This window comes from Coptis chinensis, chromosome 8 (assembly GCF_015680905.1).
Source record: "Coptis chinensis isolate HL-2020 chromosome 8, ASM1568090v1, whole genome shotgun sequence".
Classification (NCBI taxonomy): domain Eukaryota; kingdom Viridiplantae; phylum Streptophyta; class Magnoliopsida; order Ranunculales; family Ranunculaceae; genus Coptis; species Coptis chinensis.
Genome location: NC_141463.1, coordinates 30957136 through 30978594, shown reverse-complemented (window position 1 = coordinate 30978594; position 21459 = coordinate 30957136). Strand labels below are relative to the sequence as shown.

The 21459-nt window shown below is 34.0% G+C and overlaps 1 long non-coding RNA gene across 1 annotated transcript; it reads right to left on the bottom strand.

Moving 5' to 3' along the window:
* Positions 1–392: 392 nt before the first annotated feature.
* Positions 393–5203, bottom strand: LOC147481053 (uncharacterized). The gene is made up of 3 exons (XR_015205579.1): positions 5059–5203; positions 3824–3961; positions 393–620 (listed from the first exon to the last, which is right to left on the bottom strand). It is a non-coding gene; the product is annotated as an uncharacterized LOC147481053 (long non-coding RNA).
* Between the last annotated feature and the right edge of the window lie 16256 nt (positions 5204–21459).

Below are 21459 nucleotides of genomic sequence, written 5' to 3'. Positions count from 1 at the left end.
GACAGTTTTTTTCTCCTGGTTTATCGTAATTAGCTTTGCCCACGTGGACACTCTCAAAACTCTCCCTCAATTGATAAGGGGAGAGCTATAATATATATATACAGATGTTGAACACTTGAATCGTACATTCATTTGTCCATCATGCAACGGATAATGACCACACTTTATTCAGGAGCAAGAAATGAGGAGAGCAACAATATATATCACAAAGTGGGAGATCTCAGTCATTCAAGCAGAAAATAATTATAGACCCATGAAGTCAGATGTCACACCCCGACTTTCAATAAATCAGAAAATTCCTCGATATCCGAGATGTGACAACAACCTCAAAATCCAATCTATTTCATAACCCTAATGAATAATAACCCAGGCGGAAAAACTAAACAATAAAATACACAAAACAATCCACTCATCATTATGAAAACTTGTGATCAAAATTAAGTTACAAACTTCTGCACTTAAGAATTCGGAAAAAATAAATTAAATATATGTCCCCAACAAATTCCACTACATCTCTGAGGAAAAATGAAACGACATCTTATTAAAAATAAATGCTAACATCAATCACGAGCAGCACGCCACCTTCTCGAACATCAGCTAACCCTGTCCAGGCTGATCGACTATGTTCATATAAGAACACACCCGATTAGCAAACAAGCAAATTGGGTCAACATTATAAATAATGCTGGTATGAGTAGCCTTAGAAAAACCATTTAGATATACCTAAAATTTCATTCTTTAGCTTAAGGTAGTCAGTTCCTTCATAAAGGCACCTTAGCTTCTAACTAAGAGGAAATCAAACGGATGGTATCCTAGTACTTACCTTTATGCATACTCTATCGTAGAGTGGGTCCTCTCTGCAAAAATAATTAGTTTAACCCACTCTCCTGCAAAGCAATTTGTAATAATCATAACATAAATTGAAACTTAACTTGAAAGTCTTAAATCACTAACCACACCGAAGGAAAAAATATCATATCAGTAACATTTATCAAGTGTCCCTAATAACACGTCGTCTCTATGTTTTACCTAGTTTTCCTGGCTACTACAATCGCTACCCAACGCCGAACATGTACATCCACATGCCTCCCTTCACATACTGGACCACTCCGTGCATAATTACCCGAAGCGGGATATCGCATACTAGGTAACCCTCACATGGAAGCCATTATGTGAGTAATGCCACTATTTAGCATAAAAGTAACGCACGTCTCGTTCTAAAGTTTGGCAAACGAGATAATCAAGCCACTATTCGGCTACGCCCGAAGGGCGGCAAACGATATAATCAAGCCACTATTCGGCTACGCCAGAAGGGCCATTCAGATTTACTGAAACGCTAGAAGGGCCAATCAAATTGCACACGCCCTACACAAGGCAAATCACGAGTTGTGGTTGCTAGGTTCTAGGATTTTCGTTATGTAATTTATTCAAAGGTATACATCTATGCATCTTAAAATTCCCTCTCTTCACGTGTCAATATCACACCAAGATCAACGTCAAATCTATATTAGATACTGACAAACAAGTTTATACAAGTGTCACCAACATCCTATCATCGGATTGGTCCATAAAATTCAATTTATAACATTTTGGAAAAAGTCAACAGTCAACGGTCCTAACCGGTAGTCATCCCAACCGGTCTTCACCCAAACCAATATTTAAAAAGAGTTCAAACCATGGTCCTAAGTGGCTGGGCAAAACTGACCTGGTTTAACCCGGCCCATAAACTGATTTGTCCCAACTTGAAATTTATCTAAACTCAACAGATCCTAGAATAGTAAGAATACTATCCGGTCCACTTAACATTCTAGGGACCAGCCCACACAAACATTTTAAACCGGCCCAAAAACTGCTATGGTCCGGTCCAACTAACTATTCACAGGTCTAACAAAATGTTACACACCAACTGGGAGCACTAGATCGCTCTCATGGTCATCCCCTTCGCAGCACCAGCCGCTAGCTTCCAGCCACCCAAAAATCCTTCACACACCACCCAAAAATAACCAACCGAAATTGTTAAGGGTGAAAAACTCCACAACTTTACTACACCAAGAAATCCCAAATTTTCAGTTTTCGAAATCACCTCTAAACTCTTAGATCCGACCACCATTAATGTTCTTGGAGCTTTTAACCCCCCACAAACTCCCCACTACCACCCTTCATTAAACCAACAACCCGCAACACAAACAAAACAGTTCACAACAACGAAATTACATAAAAAATCCAACCCTCAGTATCGCAGTAATGAAATTTTTATAGGGAGGAGGTTTGGGGGCTCGCGCCTCCCTTTGCAACCACCTAAGGGTGTTGACAGTCCTAACAAATAACAAATCTAATGAGTTTAAACCTTACAGAGAAGAACCATGGTTGAACAGAAATGAGCAGGCATGAAAAATGAACGAAACGTGTTTCTACAGTAAGGTTATCTGTGTGTATATATGAGAAAAGAAAACTAACTACTCACCTCCTGTGTTATTAGCAAAAAGAAATATCGAATACAACAACGTGAACCAATCCCAGCTAGCTCACAAAAATCCACCGGTTCTTCTTCGTTTTTGCTGGTGTGTGTTGTTTGTGGTTTTTGGGAAAAACTAGTTTCTCCGAAGACACCCTATATTTTGCTTAACTTCCAATTTTACTAAATATTCTTATATCATAACTATGGAATATTATTTCTATTAAAAGTATTATATATATTATGTTCCTTAGGTTAATATCTTGTTTCCTTTTTATTTAAAACTTTCCAAAAATTAAAGATAAACTATACCCAACATTCAAAATTCAAATACTAGTTTCCTATATTAACATTATTCGAAATTATTATTTGGTATTCCCTCCTTTCTCTTACTATCGAAAGTCAAACCCACATACTAGTACATTGACCTTACAAAAATACAAATCAAATACGAGAAAATATTAAATATTGTTATCCAAGGGTTCAAATAAATAAAAAGAAAATAAAATAGGGGTCTTCAAAGGTAAAGTAGAATTAACTCTTCCATTTGAGTCCATTGGAGTTTTGTTTTCTTTAAAAAATAAAAAAAAATAGTTTGGCCCGAGAATCTTATCCAAGGGTTCAAATTCTAACTTCACAATAGGATCTGATGCAATATAAAGATAATGTCTAATGTTTCATTCCTTAAAGGGCCCCCATGAGAGGTTTGAACTCTCTAAATGGACCCCCCACTCCCCACCACCATGAGTTGGGATGAAACTAAACTAAAGATGAATTCATTAATTTTTCCTTCCTACATAAACATTAAGAAAGACATTAAGTTGAAAACATGCACTTAATACAAAAATAGAGATTTGGAATATCTTTATATTCTTTCTATTCTTTGTCCATTGGAAACCAAAAGATTGGAGTCCGTTTTCTTTTCTTTTAAAAAATAAAATAAAAATAGTTTGGCCTTAATCTTATCCAAGGGTTCAAATTCTAACTTCACAATAGGATGCAGATGCAATATAAAGATAATGTCTAATGCTTCATTCCTTCAAGGACAAACATTCGAGAGGAAATGGAACCATTTTCTAGAAGAAACAAGTGTTCCTCCATTAAAACTATTACAAGCTTTTTAAAATAAAACTAAAACTTTCCTCATTTTCAAAAGGTTTGATTAAAATAATGTCTGTAGGGAAAATAAGTCAATGGAGTAAATGGAGTGTCCCCCACCCTTGTCTAATTTCTTCTCCAGAACTCATTAATCAAACCACAAATTCATTTTAATATCTTTATATTCTTCAGAACTATTCAGAATGTCCCAGCTGAGCAAGACAAACACAAAGGAATAAGATAAAAACATAACTTACATGGAACACATACCTGAAGTGCAGATACATTAGTCGGGAAGCCATATACACACAATATCATTTCCCATGGGCGCTTTGACTTTGTACGCCGTGCACCAGATGTGATTTACCATTATGCTGCCTGATCCGGTGGCGAGGATTAACTGTGAACCTGCAGTAACAACAATTTCCATTAATCATAAATACTGATGAAGTTCTTTCCTGTTTCTATTTACTCCAACAATGTAATTGAGTTATAGGATAGCAAAGAAGTGAAAACCATCAAAGATATTATAGCCCAAGGTGACAAGGTGCTTCCCAGCCATTAAAGTGGGGTGGTGCGCCTATGCACACAACATAGTATGTTCCAGTATATTGTCTATTAATTTGGTTCTACGCTAAAACAAATAGCAATATCAAAAGAATCAATTGATTGTTAAATAAATATCACATGTATCATCTATTATATTCGAAACCAGTATATGCATTGTCACAGTAGGCAATGCTTCTCCCAGAGATTCCACATCCTTAAGGACCAAATGAAGAATCAAAAGACTGATAAAGTCAACTAAACCAATGAGTAAATTGCAAGTACTTCCTTATGCTTGTATGTTCTTTTTATTTTTCATGAATATGAATCTTTACTCCGTCTACTTAAAATTTATCCAGATTTAAATAGTTCAAATAAATAAATCCGACTCTGCATGTTAAGTTACAAACTCAAAAGATAAGACAGAAATCAGTGACTAATAAGTGAGCTAATTTACTATATCATCTTAACAGAAGTAAGTGAGCTCACGCACTCAGTTGAATTTCTAAAACAGATGAAATTTTTCTAGAAATTCTCACTTAATCCTCTTCTAGTCCATTTTAAGAACAAAAAACCATTATCACTAATGACAACGTCAATGTTACTATATAGTATATACATTAAAATATCTCCAGCCCTTTCTCTAAATCTTTCCATCCACCCTTCACCCTCTCCTTTTCCTTATGGATACGATATCATACATCCTACCTACAAATCAATTCCGTGATCCTTCGAATTGACTTAGCTCAAATAAAACGTCCAAGCTACAACATTCTACCAAATGGTTTCCATAAATTGAATTGGTTGACCTTATACATCCATCGTTTATGTTTATCAATAACTCATCAAATTCCCAACATATAGATAGCAAACACAAGTTAAAACCAATCAAAGAATGAAACTTTAGCCATAATGAATCAAACCCCTAAACAAATTAAAGAGAATGGTAAATAAATTACCCAATATAAGTGTGCCCTTTAAATCTAGGGCACAATGAAGACAAAAGATAACATGCATAAAGTCCAGCTTTATTTGATTGGAGTTTGAAATTTGGGTTTGCCTTAAATTTTCATTTCTTCTTCTTCCTCATTTCTCAGTTACTCACTCTCTTTTGGAATTCAAACTGGAATTTGACCGTTGTAAATATGTAGCACAATACATTTTTTTTTCTCTGAGTGCCACGTGTTTCTGAAAAGAGTATGATATTTCGGAACTTTTATCGGCAAGTTGAAAAACGACCCGCCATGCGTTTTCACGAGGCAAAACGGGTTTAAAAAATGTTTCCAAGACAACTCTCTCTGCTATATATATGGGAGGGTTCTAGGGACATATTTTATCTTGACATGTAAACAAATTCAAAATCGTTAGGGTATTTATAAGTTTCGGATTAGGCTAATATTTTGTAGATAAGATCTCCTAACTATTCTAAACATTGTCACAAATAATCAAAAAATTCCAAACTTACCAAATGTAGCTAACAATTTACAAAATTTGACTAATTGTAGACCGTTCATTGTCACCATTTTTTATACTATATTTGACAAGTTTAGAAATTTTTGATTTTTTTGATTATTTGTGACAATGTTTATAATAGTTAGGAGATCATATCTATAAAATATTAGCCTAATCCGAAACTTATAAATGTCCTAACGATTTTGAGTTTGTTTACATGTCAAGATAAAATATGTTCCTAGAACCCCTTCATATATATATATATATATATATATATATATATATATATATATATATAGTCTTTTTCTTAAAAGTAGCTACTTAAGTTAACTTTAAAATAAGTATGTAAGTAAAACTTTACCTACAAAATAAATTTAAACCTATTTTTTTGTGGATATGATATACTCAATATTAAGATCATCTCTAAAAAAATTTGGCTCATTTAGAAACATCTAACATTGGCAAAAACCAGTTATAAAAATTCAACATTTATGGACAGTTAGATTTCTTTTTAAAGATGACAACAATTTTTATCTATGTTAGAGGTTTTCAAATGAGCTGAAATTTTGAAAATATAATCATTATGGTGAGTGCTTCATAACCACAAAAAAATTATGTTTGAATTCATTTGTAAGTTAACTTAAGTAGCTACTTTTTAGAAAATTAATATATATATATATATAGTAATTATTTCCGAAAAATTAGACAGCCTTCCGAAGCAAACCTTTTATTTGATAGATAATATCGATGAAGCTACCGCGAAGGCTATGAACTTAGATGTGGAGAGCAAATTGAAGAAATGACCTTAAATCTATGTGTACTGACTCGCAATCGAATTGTTTGGGATTTAGAAGTGAAAGAAATCATTTTATCGACTAATAGTGGTCAAATTGGTGTATTATGAAATCACACCCCTATTGCCACGGCTGTTATAACACTCCGTGTTTTTATTTAATATATTCATAGTACAATAAATAATAAAAATAATAATAAGAGATAAAATAAAATAAAAGGATAAAGATTATAAATTGATAAGGTAAAGAGGATAAACCCCATTCCCTATTTTCGGGGGGTTTTGAAAAAAAAATGAGTTTACACAGGAGTTCACACGTAGAGTTGAATTTACCCAAAGAAAGGTAAATAAAAATGGAGTTTTTCACATAAAGAAGAAGGAAGGATTATTGCTGGAAATCTACTGATAGATAGCTGCCGAAGCGTATCACAAGTGAGTAATCATTCTTTTTTATACCCATTTTTAGTGTATGATTGGATGTTCTTAAAATCTATAAATTTGGGTAGTTAGAGAATTGTCTATTGATTTTTACATATAGATTCTAAGGGATTTTTGTGTATGATATGCAATAAGTATGTTGTTAGTGAACTTAAAGTGAATTGGGAATTTAATATATTGGTGTTGGTCTACTGTGGAATTACTTACAAATTCTTGTACGTGGGGAAATGAATTGGAGTTTGGCCTATCATTGATCATTAGATTTATATTGATGTTTGTATTTTCTACACCTCTTGCTTGTAAATAGTGGACTAATCTTGAAAGAGTTCTAAACAAATTGATGTTGCGCATACATTGAGTTCATTGTATTGGTGTCATTAGTATGGATTTAAATACTTAAGATTTCTTTTTGGTAAATGTTAAATACCGATTTGTTCGGGAGAGTTGTTGTCAATTACCTTTGCCTCAATTTAGAGCTGGGATAGTGTATACCTCCTTTTTATGAGGACTTCGTCTAAACATCAAAGGATAAATTCAACGAGTCCTTAGTCTGTATGCATCGAGTCTCTAATTGAATGTGTATGTGAAAAGTTATGACGTCGATAAGTTACACAGTTAGAAATCTGTCTTTAGAAAATCAGGATCTATGTCTGTTTTGGAACCGTATTTTCACCTAGTTGTGTATGTGAAAAGTTAAGACGTCGATTAGTTTGCATTGCTTTATTTTTCTTCTTCGATCTCTTGGATTTACTTTATGGTTTGGCTTAGTGTTAATCAAATTATTTATAGTTTGTGTAAATGGGTTCAAATTTGCCCTTCAAAATAAAAAATGGTTTCAAAGTTCGGTTTGCTTATTCCAATCTAAATGAAATTGCAAATCAAGAGTCGATTCTTATTGTGAATATCTCGTCAAGTTTCTTTGGTAATTAAGAATCAAACTATAATAGTGTGATATTCCTTACTTTAGTGACCATTAATGGTTGTGGAGTACAAGATAATTAATGATAAGACAAAGAAGTGGGAGTGATTATTTGTTTATGACTAGTATTTGCCCGCACTGCATCGGCGGCATAGATCGTCGCGCTTCAACTTCCCGACGCATCTGCCCCCTCCTCCGCCTCATTACTACGAGATCACATGCGACTTTGGTGCCCGGCGCACATCTGCCCCGTCACGACACAAATACGTTAAGCCTTCCCCGGTAAAAACTCCAACTGAAACCCGACTAAAATAACTCCAATCGAAGCCCATTAAAAGCCCGACAAAAAAACCCAACCAAAGTCTACTAAAAGTCCGCATTTGTTGATTTCAATAATGATGCAACACTCTTGTTCCACACTATTAAACAACCCATGCCTCATAAGTCTTAGGATTTGCCACCTCATAAGCTAGATCCAAAGGTTAAGGGGTGGTGTTGGATGTCCAGCACCACCCTTCTTTGTTATATAGATATAATTTTTTTAGTGGAGAGAGAAAATAAGAGAGATTCAAGTTGTTTTATATATATATATATATATATATATATATATATATATATATATATATAATTATATATATATATATAGCCACGGATAGAGGCAATTCCACCACCACCAATCTATCTCCAATCCAACGGACCATCTCAATTCTCAAGTATCAAAACGAAATTAATGAAATTTCGGAACAGTGAATCCACACAACTGATCTTAAACACGAAATTTTCACCAAAATGAAATCAAAACGAAATTTCAGCAAAAAACATTTTGGCGAAACAAAAAAACACGAAATTTTCAAAATTAACACCGAGAATTGAGTCCGAAACTCCTCCTCCTCCTCCAAAATTAGATCGATCTTAGTGAAAAGTAAATCGACCATTTCTCATTCACCGAAATTTCTCAACCATTTCTCTTTCTAATAGACCATATTTAGTAAATCTTACTTAAATCTTCATCCAAAAAAGTTAATCTTGCTGAAATCTCCATCCAAAAAAGAGAAATATTTTTCCTCATTCACCGAAATTCATTTTCATTAATTTGAGGTAAACCTTTATTTTCATTTTCATTCATTCACCGAAATGGATTTTACAGTATTGTTTTTTTGAATTGGGCTTTTATATGGGCTTTTATATGATATGGGAATTTGGTGTTAATTTTCAATTTGGAGGAACTAAATGTTATGGAGTTTTTAATTGGGTAATTTTATTGATTATGGTTGGCTAATGGAACATTCTGCATGAGTTATTTGCAGGAATGGACGACTCCATATTGATTGATGAAGTTGGAGAGCAGGAAGAATGTGGTTCAGGTGAGCTAATGTTTCAATTTTATTTTCGATTTCTACCAACGAATTCAATACTGTATTATTGTACTGTGTTAGTTTTTATGTTTTTTTTTTGACGTGGACACATTTATTTGCAAAGATGCCCGAAGTCTTCATGGCACCTTCTGCGGCATTTTTTTCCTCTGTTCAACCTCCGGAGTTTGAAGTGGAAGTGGAAATTGTGAAGCCACCATGTTTGGGAATGTGTTTTGAAACTCTTGAGGCTGGAAAACAATTCTATATAGATTACGGAAAATCGTTTGAATTTAGTCCCGTAATTCGAAGCTCTTAAAATCATTTTCTCGTTCGGATGAAGTTAGTAGTTGTGAAATGACTTGCTCGCGATTTGGGGTTTATAGAGATCGAGGAGGCAAAAATAAGAATGTGGATGGAACTGAGAAAGAAGTGAGAAAAAGAAACACAAATACAGTTAAATGTGGGTGCCTTGCTTCAATGAGGGTGACAAAGCAAAATAGTGGAATCTGGAAAGTGGTGAAATTTAATTGCGAGCACAATCACAACCTGGTTAGTCCGGCAAAAAAAATGCGTATGCCTGTTAATAGAAATATGCCTGCTGCAGCTAAGATGTTGATTGACTCATTTCGGGATGGTGGTGTACCTGTGAATAAAGTTGTCGATATACTTGACGGAGTACAAACTGGTTTTGATGATAGGGATTGTTGGAACCATTTGGGTCCCTCGAAAGAATACAAGAAACCGGTGAGAGGTGATGCTACCGCGATGCTTCATTTTTTCAAGAAGAAAAGTATAGAGGATCCTAATTTCTTTTATGCAATACAGATAGATCATGAAGCAAGGGCTATTAATTTTTTCTGGGTAGATGGTCGCGACCGATCTATCGCGTACACAGTTTCAATATTTTGGTGACGTGGTTTTCTTTGATACCACATATCGTAAGAATGTATATGAAATACCATTCACGCCATTTACTGGAGTTAACCACCATATGCAATCAATCCAATTTGGTTGTGCACTGCTTTTGGATGAAACAGAAGATTCTTTTCAGTGGGTTTTTGAGACTTGGCTTGGAGCTATGGGCGGACGTGCTCCATCTGCAATTATCACAGATCAAGATAGAGCTATGACTCTAGCTGTGGGTACGGTATTCCTTAATACTCGACACAGATTCTGCCTATGGCACATTATGAAGAAGTTCCCTGAAAAGCTTCCAAATTATTATTATAGGAGGTCAAAATTCAAAAAAGAATTCAAACACTGTATTCGGCAAATATTTATTCCTGATGTGTTTGAAAGGAGGTGGGTAGAATTGATGTCTAGTTTTAAGTTGGAGGAGAATGAATGGCTTTAAGAGATGTACAAGATTCGACACAAATGGGCTCCAGTTTATCACTTGGATACTTTTTATGCCGGCACTTCGACTACCGGGGTTCTGAAAGCATGAATTCTATTTACAAGAACTTTTTCACATTTACGACAACTCTTAGAGAGTTTGTAGTGAAGAATGATAAGTGCTTGATGAGGATTGTCGAAAGAGAAAAAAAAGAAGATTATATTACTGAACACTCGAATCGGATTGTAGGCGGTAATTCCTTTCTCTTGAAGAGTGCAGCAAGTGTATATACAAGGAATGTGTATGATAGGTTCAAGCAAGAATTCGAGTTAGCTGAAACTGAGTATGTCCTGCATGATGATGAAAAAGGTACTGACGGCAACAGAACCTACACTTATAAGTCGCGAGTTAAAGGTGACTAGCGTGAATGGAAGGTGAAGTTCAACCCAGCTCGACAAAAGAAGGTAATTATGAATGCAAAACTTTTGAGTTTCTAGGGATACCTTGTGGACACCTCATAAAGGTATTTCAGAGTCGTGATATTGAGATTCCCGAGCACTTTATTCTTAAGAGGTGGATGAAAGGGGCAAATAAGTATAGAGCTGAGTATGACCGTGGACTGGTAAGTGGCCATGAGAACTCTGAGGTACTGATAACTACTCAACTTTGAATGGTTGCTAATAAGTTGGTTTATGAAGCTGCGGAAACTGATTCGGCTTACCAATTAATGCTGCAATGACTACAAGAACTGTCAGTGGAGCTCAAGAAACAGAAGGAAGTTGACCCTGGTATTTCTGTTGTTAATTCATGCACCATTGCTGATAGTTCAACACCGCCACTTGATGGCCCATCCCAAGTTTTACTTTTGAATCCTAACATCTCTCAAACAAAAGGAAGAAAAAAAGTCGTGAAGATTTTTAAGAAAACTAAGGACAGTGGTAGAATAAAAGGGGGTCTTGAACAAGCATGTGCAAAAGCCAAAGCAAAGACAGAGAGGAGATGTACATGTTGTAACAAAGTTGGTGTTAACCATGACAGACGAAATTGTCCTGAAAATCCAAACAGAAAGAAGGGCCTAAGTAAGTATAATATTGCTTCCTTAAGCTTAATTCGTAGTATCCTATCTTACGCAATTGGCTTTAAAACTTGACGTTCCATTCTTTTTGCTTTACAGTATTGGATGTAGAGTTAAAGGACGAAGACGACAACGAGGAGGAGAACGAAGATGAGGATGGGGAGGAGAATGAAGACGAGGACACAAATGATGACGAATATGATTGAGCTTCTTGGGGTTAAGGTGTGTTTTATTTTCATGCTAAATCAATATCAAATTTGTAATCTTGGTATTTTCATGATATGTAATCTTGGTCAAAGTGTTTGCTTGGTCAGTATGCCTAGTGAGTAAGTTGTGAGTGATACAAGGCTAGCTGGATGTGTCATTTGAGAGTGATACAAGGCTAGCTGTAAAAAATGAATCCAGAACCTTCTAGCTTTGTCTATAAAAACCACACTTTCTCACAACACTCACACACCATTTCTCTCACTCTGTTTTAAAACCCTAGATAAACCCTGATATCTTGTTTTTTTTTTCTCACAATGGCTTCATCCATTATGCTTGGGAAAATGCCTGTTGTTCAAAACTTAGGATCATCTGTTGCTGCTACTTTGCCTCCAAAGTCAGCTAGGACAAAACTGTTGGTCCTTTTACTATCAGTAATGCTGCTGTGAAAGATTATAATGAGTCGGACAAAAACGCTACTGCTGATGATAATGAACTTAATGTTCTTGATTTTTTCCGTGCTATTGGTCTTGTTGATGCACGTCCTTCTCGTCCTGCTACTTCACCAACCTTCTCTACTGGTAGTATGTACTTTCTCTGTTTTTAGTTCAGTGAATATATGTGATGTTGTTTTTGTTGAATGGGCCGGGTTTGATGAATAATGAGTTATTCTTCATGTTTCTTTCATGTCTGATGAGATCTATGGTTCATCTTGTAATAATGGTATATTTGGCTTGTTTCTTTCCTGTTATGGGAGATATATGAAGTATATTGAGTTATGGGTATGTTTTATTTTACATGTTTGTTTTGGTTTTTGGGGTTTGGGGTTTTTGATCCAACGTTTCTGATGGGGTTTTTTTCATTTTTTGGGTTTTGGTTATGTTGTTCATGTTGTAGTGGTACTGATATTTTGGGGTTTCTTCATATATCATAATATCTTTGTGTTTTATTGTCTAATATATCTCTGTTTTGGAGTTTCTTTTATGTGATTCAAGGTTTTTGTTGTATCTGAACTCTCGTATGGAAATGGTCTATTATTCATCTTGTTATGGTAATGGGCTTTGGGGTTGGTTGATGTTTCATATATATTCCGATATGATGTTGGGGTTGTTTTCATTTTGTCAAATACCTTTGTCTTTTGTACTCCTTTTGTGTGAGTCAACATTATTTTGGTATATGACCTTGCATTGTATTGTATGGACTAGTTATCTGGTTCTCCATTGTTGAAGTAGCAACTCTATCTGTCATCTTGCTATGCTGATGGGTGTTTGGGGTTTACTTCATCAATGCTTCTTTTCTGATTTTGATTATGTGGGGACGGTGGGGCTGTATCATATTTTCTGATGTTGGGGTTGTTTTTATCTACTTCAAATGTTTTTGTTTCTCAACATCTATGGCTTATGTTGTTATGCTTCTGGGTAGTTATTATATTTGTTTCTTGTGTAAGATATGAACTCTATAAATCTCCTTCCTTACTATATGCACGGATGTCATTGAGCTGTCTCCACACCTAGGAGCATAAAGGCGAGTTTTTTGGCATGTTGGGTGAGCTCACCGATCAACCACGGGGAAAGAACTGGAGCAGAAAGGATGAGGATGAAGCAATGCAGTTAAAGATTGATATGCCAGGACTAGGCAAGGAACTTGTCAAAGTTACTGTTGAGGAGGACCTTCTGATTATCAAAGGAGAAGCTTGATCTTGAAGCGGGGAGTGGAAACAATTACTCCACTAAGTTTGTGATTGGGAAAGATCGTTTCAAGGTTGATAAGATCCAGGTGAGATGAAGAATGGTGTCTTTGAAGGTGATGGTGTCCCTAAGCTCAAGTATGAGGAGAGGAAGAACTCTGACAGCTTGTACTTGTTCTCTGACAGCTTGTAGGAACTCTGACAGCCTGTAGGAACTGTTTATGTTTCGGACCAATGTTTCGGACCAAAACTTGTTCTCTGACAGCTTGTAGGAAGTCTGACAGCTTGTATAAACTTGTTTATCTTAATGTTTATGACAGCAAAACTATTTAAGTTGTAGGAAGTGTGACAGCTTTTATTTAGCTTTTATTTTCTGACAGGAACTATTAGAACAAACTACCAATCAAACTTATTCTTTGTTATTAGAACAAACTACCAATCAAATTTATTCATTGTTACATCAACATAAGATTCTGTAGCAAATAAAACTAGCACAGAATCCAGGATCCAATAGACAACAAACCAAACAGACCAAACAGACAACATAGTGCGACCATCTTCAAGTTGCTTCCCAGCAAAGATCGACCTCTGGCGATCGGTGGAATCCCTTCCTTGTCTTGAATCTTAGCCTTCACATTGTCAATGGTGTCCGAGCTCTCAACCTCTAGAGTGATCGTCTTTCCAGTCAAGGTATTAACAAAAATCTGCATGCGACCACGTAGACAAAGGACAAGATGTAAAGTGGACTCCTACTTGGATGTTGTAATCTGCCGAGGTACGACCATCCTCAAAGTTTGCTACCAAATAAAATGAAGCGTCTGGCTGGTGCGGTGGAATTCCCTCATTGTCCTGAATTTTCGCTTTAACATTGTCGATTGTGTCAGAACTCTCAACCTCCAGTCAAAACCTTATGTATATTCACTTAACCTGCAAATAAATCAGAGTCATAGTTATAGTATATAAGCACAAGTTCACCACAAGTTCATAACCAGAGTCATAACCACAAGTTCATAACCAGAGTCATAGTTACATCAGAGTCATAACCACAAGTTCACCACAAGTTGTTACCAAGATAAGCAAAATGGATTAACCAGCAAGTTCACAAAATGGATTAACCAGCATAATTACATTCACCACAAGTTCACAAAAAAATGCAATACAAAGAACTTGAAATCAACCACGCACTCATCTAATTTTACAATGAAACTCGAATTCTTTCGACAAACCATCGTCGTCAATTTCAAGTGTAATTTTGACTTTTTTATCTTTTTTTGAAGACGAGGAGGAGGTGATTGTGGAAGAGCTTGAACTCGCTGCCAACTCAATGTTGCTCCTTAACAAAGCTAACAACGTATCCAACCATTCAAAATCCTTCCCACACTCGGTGCAATTCAAGAATTTCCTGCCTTCATTTTCATTTTTCTTCATTGTTGTGTTAACCTTTCTGAACCCCCGCAATTCAGTTGTCTGCATCTTAGATTCTCCAGAGGTACTAATGACGATGCTCTTGCGTCTTCCAACCATTGGAAGTCTCCGCCAAGTCGCGACAGTCAAAATTTTTCCCAAGAGATTGGATTTGGCTCATTTGTTTGGGATCCTACTTCCACGACATTTTTCGAATGCAACAAAGGCGTGACAACCAACAACATTTCTCTGATGAATGAGTGTTATCACCACACCTATTGCCGCGAGTTCTTTCCATCTACATAACAAAAATCCAAACAAACAAACATCCATTTAGCTACACTTGTCCAACAAACCAATAAAAAGAAAACTACGACCTATTTGAACTAGGACACAAGGACCGCGACTAATTAAAAAGAAAACTTTTTATTCTTTAGTTACACAACTAATTCTTGGGTTCAAGACCTTAAAAGTGTCTCTTTACAGATAAATAACTATGGAAGTGGCCATATGTCATATACAAAGTGTCCATGTTACTTAGCAAAAGCCAAAATTTGATTTTCGTCATCACTCCAAGGTTGAAGATATCTCTTCTTGGACACCTCTATTTTATAAATATTCAAAACACCCTTTCCTTTGCAACTTCATCTCTAAAAACGTATTTAAGAATTAGCCTCACGCCTTCACATTAGATATTCTAACTTCAACTTCCCAATTTTGTATCAATGACTCCTTTTTTCATATAGACTTTAAAGAAGTAAAGTCACGAGGTACTAAGTAAAACTTCACAAGTAAAAGGCTTCCATTAGCCTATAGTAAAAGTACATAGTCAAAAGAAGGGAAAACCAACCACATAAAGTATCTTCCCTGCAGTAACCTTTACAAACAGGGGATCAAGTCTATTACCCTAGTCCAATCTGGGTCAATTACTTTCGGGAAAGTATTTTTGCACACGAGTTTGGTGAACATTTGGGCTTTAAACCTAGTGTTAGAGGAGGCTCATGAAATATGGCTTAGAAGACTTAAGATAAAATCAATGCAATCGATGTCATATGTCTAACTTTGTACATTCTAGTCTCTTACAATGATTGTTAAGGTGAACGAGCGAAAAGAGATAAAGAGAGGCCTCTCGTTTTACGCAAAGAGAACCAAATGTCTTTCAAAACCAAAACATCGCAAACTTGAACAAATCAAATTGAATCCCTCCCCACCAAACCTTTAAACTTCAAACAAACATTTCCACGTAAGTCCCTGATCCGACTAAATACAAAAGAAAGCCCATGCACAACCATAAAAGTGAGTTCTTCCCTACTTCACTTGTCCAACAAACCAATAAAAAGTTGAGTTTTCTAATTTTATACAGAAAGTCAGGCTAAACTGAGAGATCCAAGAACAACTTAAAACCTAACTGCACAATGCAGATGCATCTAAAAGCTTGTTGTAGCTCACAGGCAGACACGCTGGAGACAAAGAGGAAAAAATATACATATTTCGAGGGTGGCTCCTAACTCACTTCATTTCAAATGAGCCAATTCTATTATGTGTTATGTGTTGGCCATAAACATATTTGCTAAACATAAAAACAAAATTAAAACAACAATATAATCAACCAATCATCAAAATTCAATAAAATTCCTCAACTATAATGACAATAAAAAAATAAATAAGGAAAAAGAAAATGAAATAAGGGTTACCTGGTTTACTTTTTCGGTGAATGAATGAAAATGAAAATAAAAGTTTACCTCAAATTAATGAAGATCGAATTTCAGTGAATGAGGAAAAAGATTAACTTTTTTGGATGGAGATTTACTAGATATGGTCGATTAGAAAGAGAAATGGTTGAGAAATCACAGTGAATGAGAAATGGTCGATTTACTTTTCACTAAGATCGATCGATCTAATTTGGGAGGAGGAGTTTCAGAGAACATTCTCGGTGTTAATTTTGAAAATTTCGTGTTTAAGATCAGTTGTGTGGATTCACTGTTCCGAAATTTCATTAATTTCATTTTGATACCTGAGAATTGAGATGGTTGAGATGGTCCGTTGGATTGGAGATAGATTGGTGGTGTGGATTCACTGTGCCCACAATGTGGCTACAGTGAATGTGTTTCTATCCCACCCCATATATATATACTAGGTAATGCCCGTGCCTTTGGCACGGATTGTTTTTGAATTTCTTGATTTGCATTGATTTTTTTTAATATTATTTATTTATTTATTATTATTTTTTCTTGTTTAGATTCACAAATATTTTCTCCTAGCCACAGTTTTAACAAACATCATCTCTATGTTTGTCTCTTATTTAAATAATAATTATTGATTCATTATTTTATGATTTTGGTACAGTTTTTTGTCTTGAACATATATATTTTAATTCATGTATTTTTCACAATTTCAAGAAATAAAACAAAAACAAAAAGTACTTGTGAAAAATTCATTCAACCGAAACAATTTTGACTAAAATGATACATTAAACGTGCTTGTCCACAAACTTTATACATCACACATGTTTTGGCAATATGAATCCCTAGCATGTATATACACCATCCTAATGATTTAGTTTCCGATATTAAAAAATAAAAATAAAATAAAATAAACTACAAAAAAATAATAATAATAAATAAATAAATATATATATATATATATATATATATATATATATATATATATATATATATATATATATATATATATATATGATTACCATGAAGGCACAAATTATGTTATGTTGTCGTTTTTATCTTTGGTGCTATCTCTACACGTCTATGAACACCATGTCGCAAAGAATTTTGGCAAAACCTTCTTTGTGTTTGTTACTTTGGGATATTGAAGCAACACAACCACTGTTGACATTGAAAATGTAAACAAAAAACCTATGCAAATTGCAAATATACCAAAGTTATCGGACAGGTAATTGAACCATACTATACAATTGAGAATATTCACTGCAACAGTTAACTATACTTTGAGCAATCATTTGCACATTGTAAGGTATATCAACAAATGTTAATTTGCTCTTGTTCGACTCATGACGGCACACCTGACTCATCTCTTACTTCATCGTAACCGGTAAAGTATAAGACACGAAATAAAAAATAGAAAAAGATTTGTGTCAAATTCACTCTACAAAAATTATTTTGAACATACTTCAACGGACTGAACATGAAATTTTGTAGTTCAAAAGAAACTTAATTCATATATATATATATATATATATAAACGGTGACTACATGCACTGGAGGTACGTACTTTTCCTAAATTTAATAATTTGATTTCATTTTATGGTTTTGAATTGTTTTTTGTTTATTTCATTTTCGTTAACTCATAGTTTTTCTATAATTCCAATTGTTCATCGAGACGATGTAAACCAACTATCCATTTTAAAGTGTTGCATAATGGTTTTGTCGTCCTCATATTTTAACGTCTCACATGTTATTGACTGAGATTGAAATCCAACTATTTTAGAGTATGTTTCATCCTATATTTTAACCAGTTAACTCTGTAGTAATATCCAATTCATACTTGTCATAACTTTCTGATCCGTTTTTAAATTCTTGTAAGCTATCAATTAAGAAATTAAAATACCCATGAAAAAGCCTCATTGAACTATTGATCATCTCTATAAGAACTTCTCAATAAACTTGTTATTTTTTATTTTGATTTTTTCGTAGACTTGTCTTTTAATAAATTGCTTTTGGAAAAATGGTAGAAACCTTAAATAATTTGCTAATTTTATTTTAGTATTTTAGATAGTCTAAATCTTTGGCATATAGTGTAATACCCCGGCCCGTGTGGGAATATACTGCATCGCCTAACCCGTGAAGCGAGGTTGAAACAGGTACTTGGAAAGGTGCCTAGCCCGTGGGGCAAGGGTCGCCTCATGTATGAATTCTAACATCTATGAAGTTGTTTGAGATCTGAGACATAAGTAATTCATCCACCAAATCCCAACATAGAGATTTTTTTTTCCGGATTTATGGATTCATGGAAACTATGTAGTGAAGTTTGCTCATGTAGGAGTAGTCATAGGATGGGTGGTCTCCTCAAAACTTGTTGTCGGTGTCAAAAAACCTCACACTGTGGTGACTATGTGGGAACAATCGATGTGTAGGATTTTTGATTCCTTAAATATCAACTTTGATAATAAAAAAAAAAAAAAATGAAAATTTTGATTGAACTGAGTTCTTTATTTTAATTTTTGAAATATTGCTAAAAGCATTAATTAATTTGATATTATTGGAAAATTATTTTTTAATTACCTAATTAAACCATTATTTATTGATTTGCAAAATTAATAAAAAAAATTTAACTATCATTATTTATTGATTTAATAAATTAATGAAAAGTTTTAATTACCAATTAAACCATTATTTATTGATTTGCTTAATTAATAACAAATTTTAACTATCATTATTTATTGATTTAATAAATAGAAGTCTTAATTACTATTATTTGATTTGGTAAATTAATGGGAAGTCTTAATTACCATCAAAACTCCAACACGTGGCGGAACGGTGGCCCTCGATTTATACCCGCTCATATTGAATCCTAGCCGTAGGTCATAAAACTTCCCTCTCTTGTTATATTAGACTAGGTAATGCCCGTGCCTTTGGCACGGATTGTTTTGAATTTTTTGATTTGCATTGATTTTTTTAATATTATTTATTTATTTATTATTATTTTTTCTTGTTTAGATTCACTAATATTTTCTCTTAGCCACAGTTTTAACAAACATCATCTCTATGCTCGTCTCTTATTTAAATAATAATTATTGATTCATTATTTTATGATTTTGGTACAGTTTTTTGTCTTGAACATATATATTTTAATTCATGTATTTTTCACAATTTCAAGAAATAAAACAAAAACAAAAAGTACTTTTGAAAAATTCATCCAACCGAAACAATTTTGACTAAAATGATACATTAAACGTACTTATCCACAAACTTTATACATCACACATGTTTTGGCAATATGTATCCCTAGCATGTATATACACCCTCCTAATGATTTAGTTTCCGATATTAAAAAATAAAATAAAATAAAATAAACTACAAAATATATATATATATATGATTACTAAATATGAATATGATATACGCTCCAGCTAGCCATGAAGGCACAAATTATGTTGTCGTCTTTTATCTTTGGTGCTATCTCTACACGTCTATGAACACCATGTCGCAAAGAATTTTGGCAAAACCTTCTTTGTGTTTGTTACTTTGGGATATTGAAGCAACACAACCACTGTTGACATTGAAAATGTAAACAAAAAATCTATGCAAATTGCAAATATACCAAAGTTACCGAGCAGGTAATTGAACCATACTATACAATTGAGAATATTCACTGCAACAGTTAACTACACTTTGAGCAATCATTTGCACATTGTAAGGTATATCAACAAATGTTAATTTGCTCTTGTTCGACTCATGATGGCACACCTGACTCATCTCTTACTTCATCGTAACCGGTAAAGTATAAGACACGAAATAAAAAATAGAAAAAGATTTGTGTCAAATTCACTCTACAAAAATTATTTTGAACATACTTCAACGGACTGAACATGAAATTTTGTAGTTCAAAAGAAACTTAATTCAGATATATATATACACAGTACATGCACTGGAGGTACGTACTTTTCCTAAATTTAATAATTTGATTTCATTTTATGGTTTTGAATTGTTTTTTGTTTATTTTATTTTCGTTAACTCATAGTTTTTCTATAATTCCAACTGTTCATCGAGACGATGTAAACCAACTATCCATTTTAAAGTGTTGCATAATGGTTTTGTCGTCCTCATATTTTAACGTCTCGCGTGTTATTGACTGAGATTGAAATCCAACTATTTTAGAGTATGTTTCATCGTATATTTTAACCAGTTAACTCTGTAGTAATATCCAATTCATACTTGTCATAACTTTTCGATCCGTTTTTAAATTCTTGTAAGCTATCAATTAAGAAATTAAAATACCCATGAAAAAGCCTCATTGAACTGTTGATCATCTCTATAAGAACTTCTCAATAAACTTGTTATTTTTTATTTTGATTTTTTCGTAGACTTGTCTTTTAATAAATTGTTTTTGAAAAAATGGTAGAAACCTTAAATAATTTGCTAATTTTATTTTAGTATTTTAGATAGTCTAAATCTTTGGCATATAGTGTAATACCTCGGCCCGTGTGGGAATATACTGCATCGCCTAGCCCGTGAAGTGAGGTTGAAACAGGTACTTGGAAAGGTGCTTAGCCCGTGGGGCAAGGGTCGCCTCATATATGAATTCTAGCATCTATGAAGTTGTTTGAGATCTGAGACATAAGTAATTCATCCGCCAAATCCCAACATAGAGATTTTTTTTTCCGGATTTATAGATTCATGGAAACTATGTAGTGAAGTTTGCTCATGTAGGAGTAGTCATAGGATGGGTGGCCTCCTGAAAACTTGTTGTCGGTGTCAAAAAACCTCACACTGTGGTGACTATGTGGGAACAATCGATGTGTAGGATTTTTGATTCCTTAAATATCAACTTTGATAATAAAAAAAAAATTGAAAATTTTGATTGAACTGAGTTCTTTATTTTAATTTTTGAAATATTGTTAAAAGCATTAATTAATTTGATATTATTGGAAAATTATTTTTTAATTACCTAATTAAACCATTATTTATTGATTTGCAAAATTAATAAAAAAAAATTAACT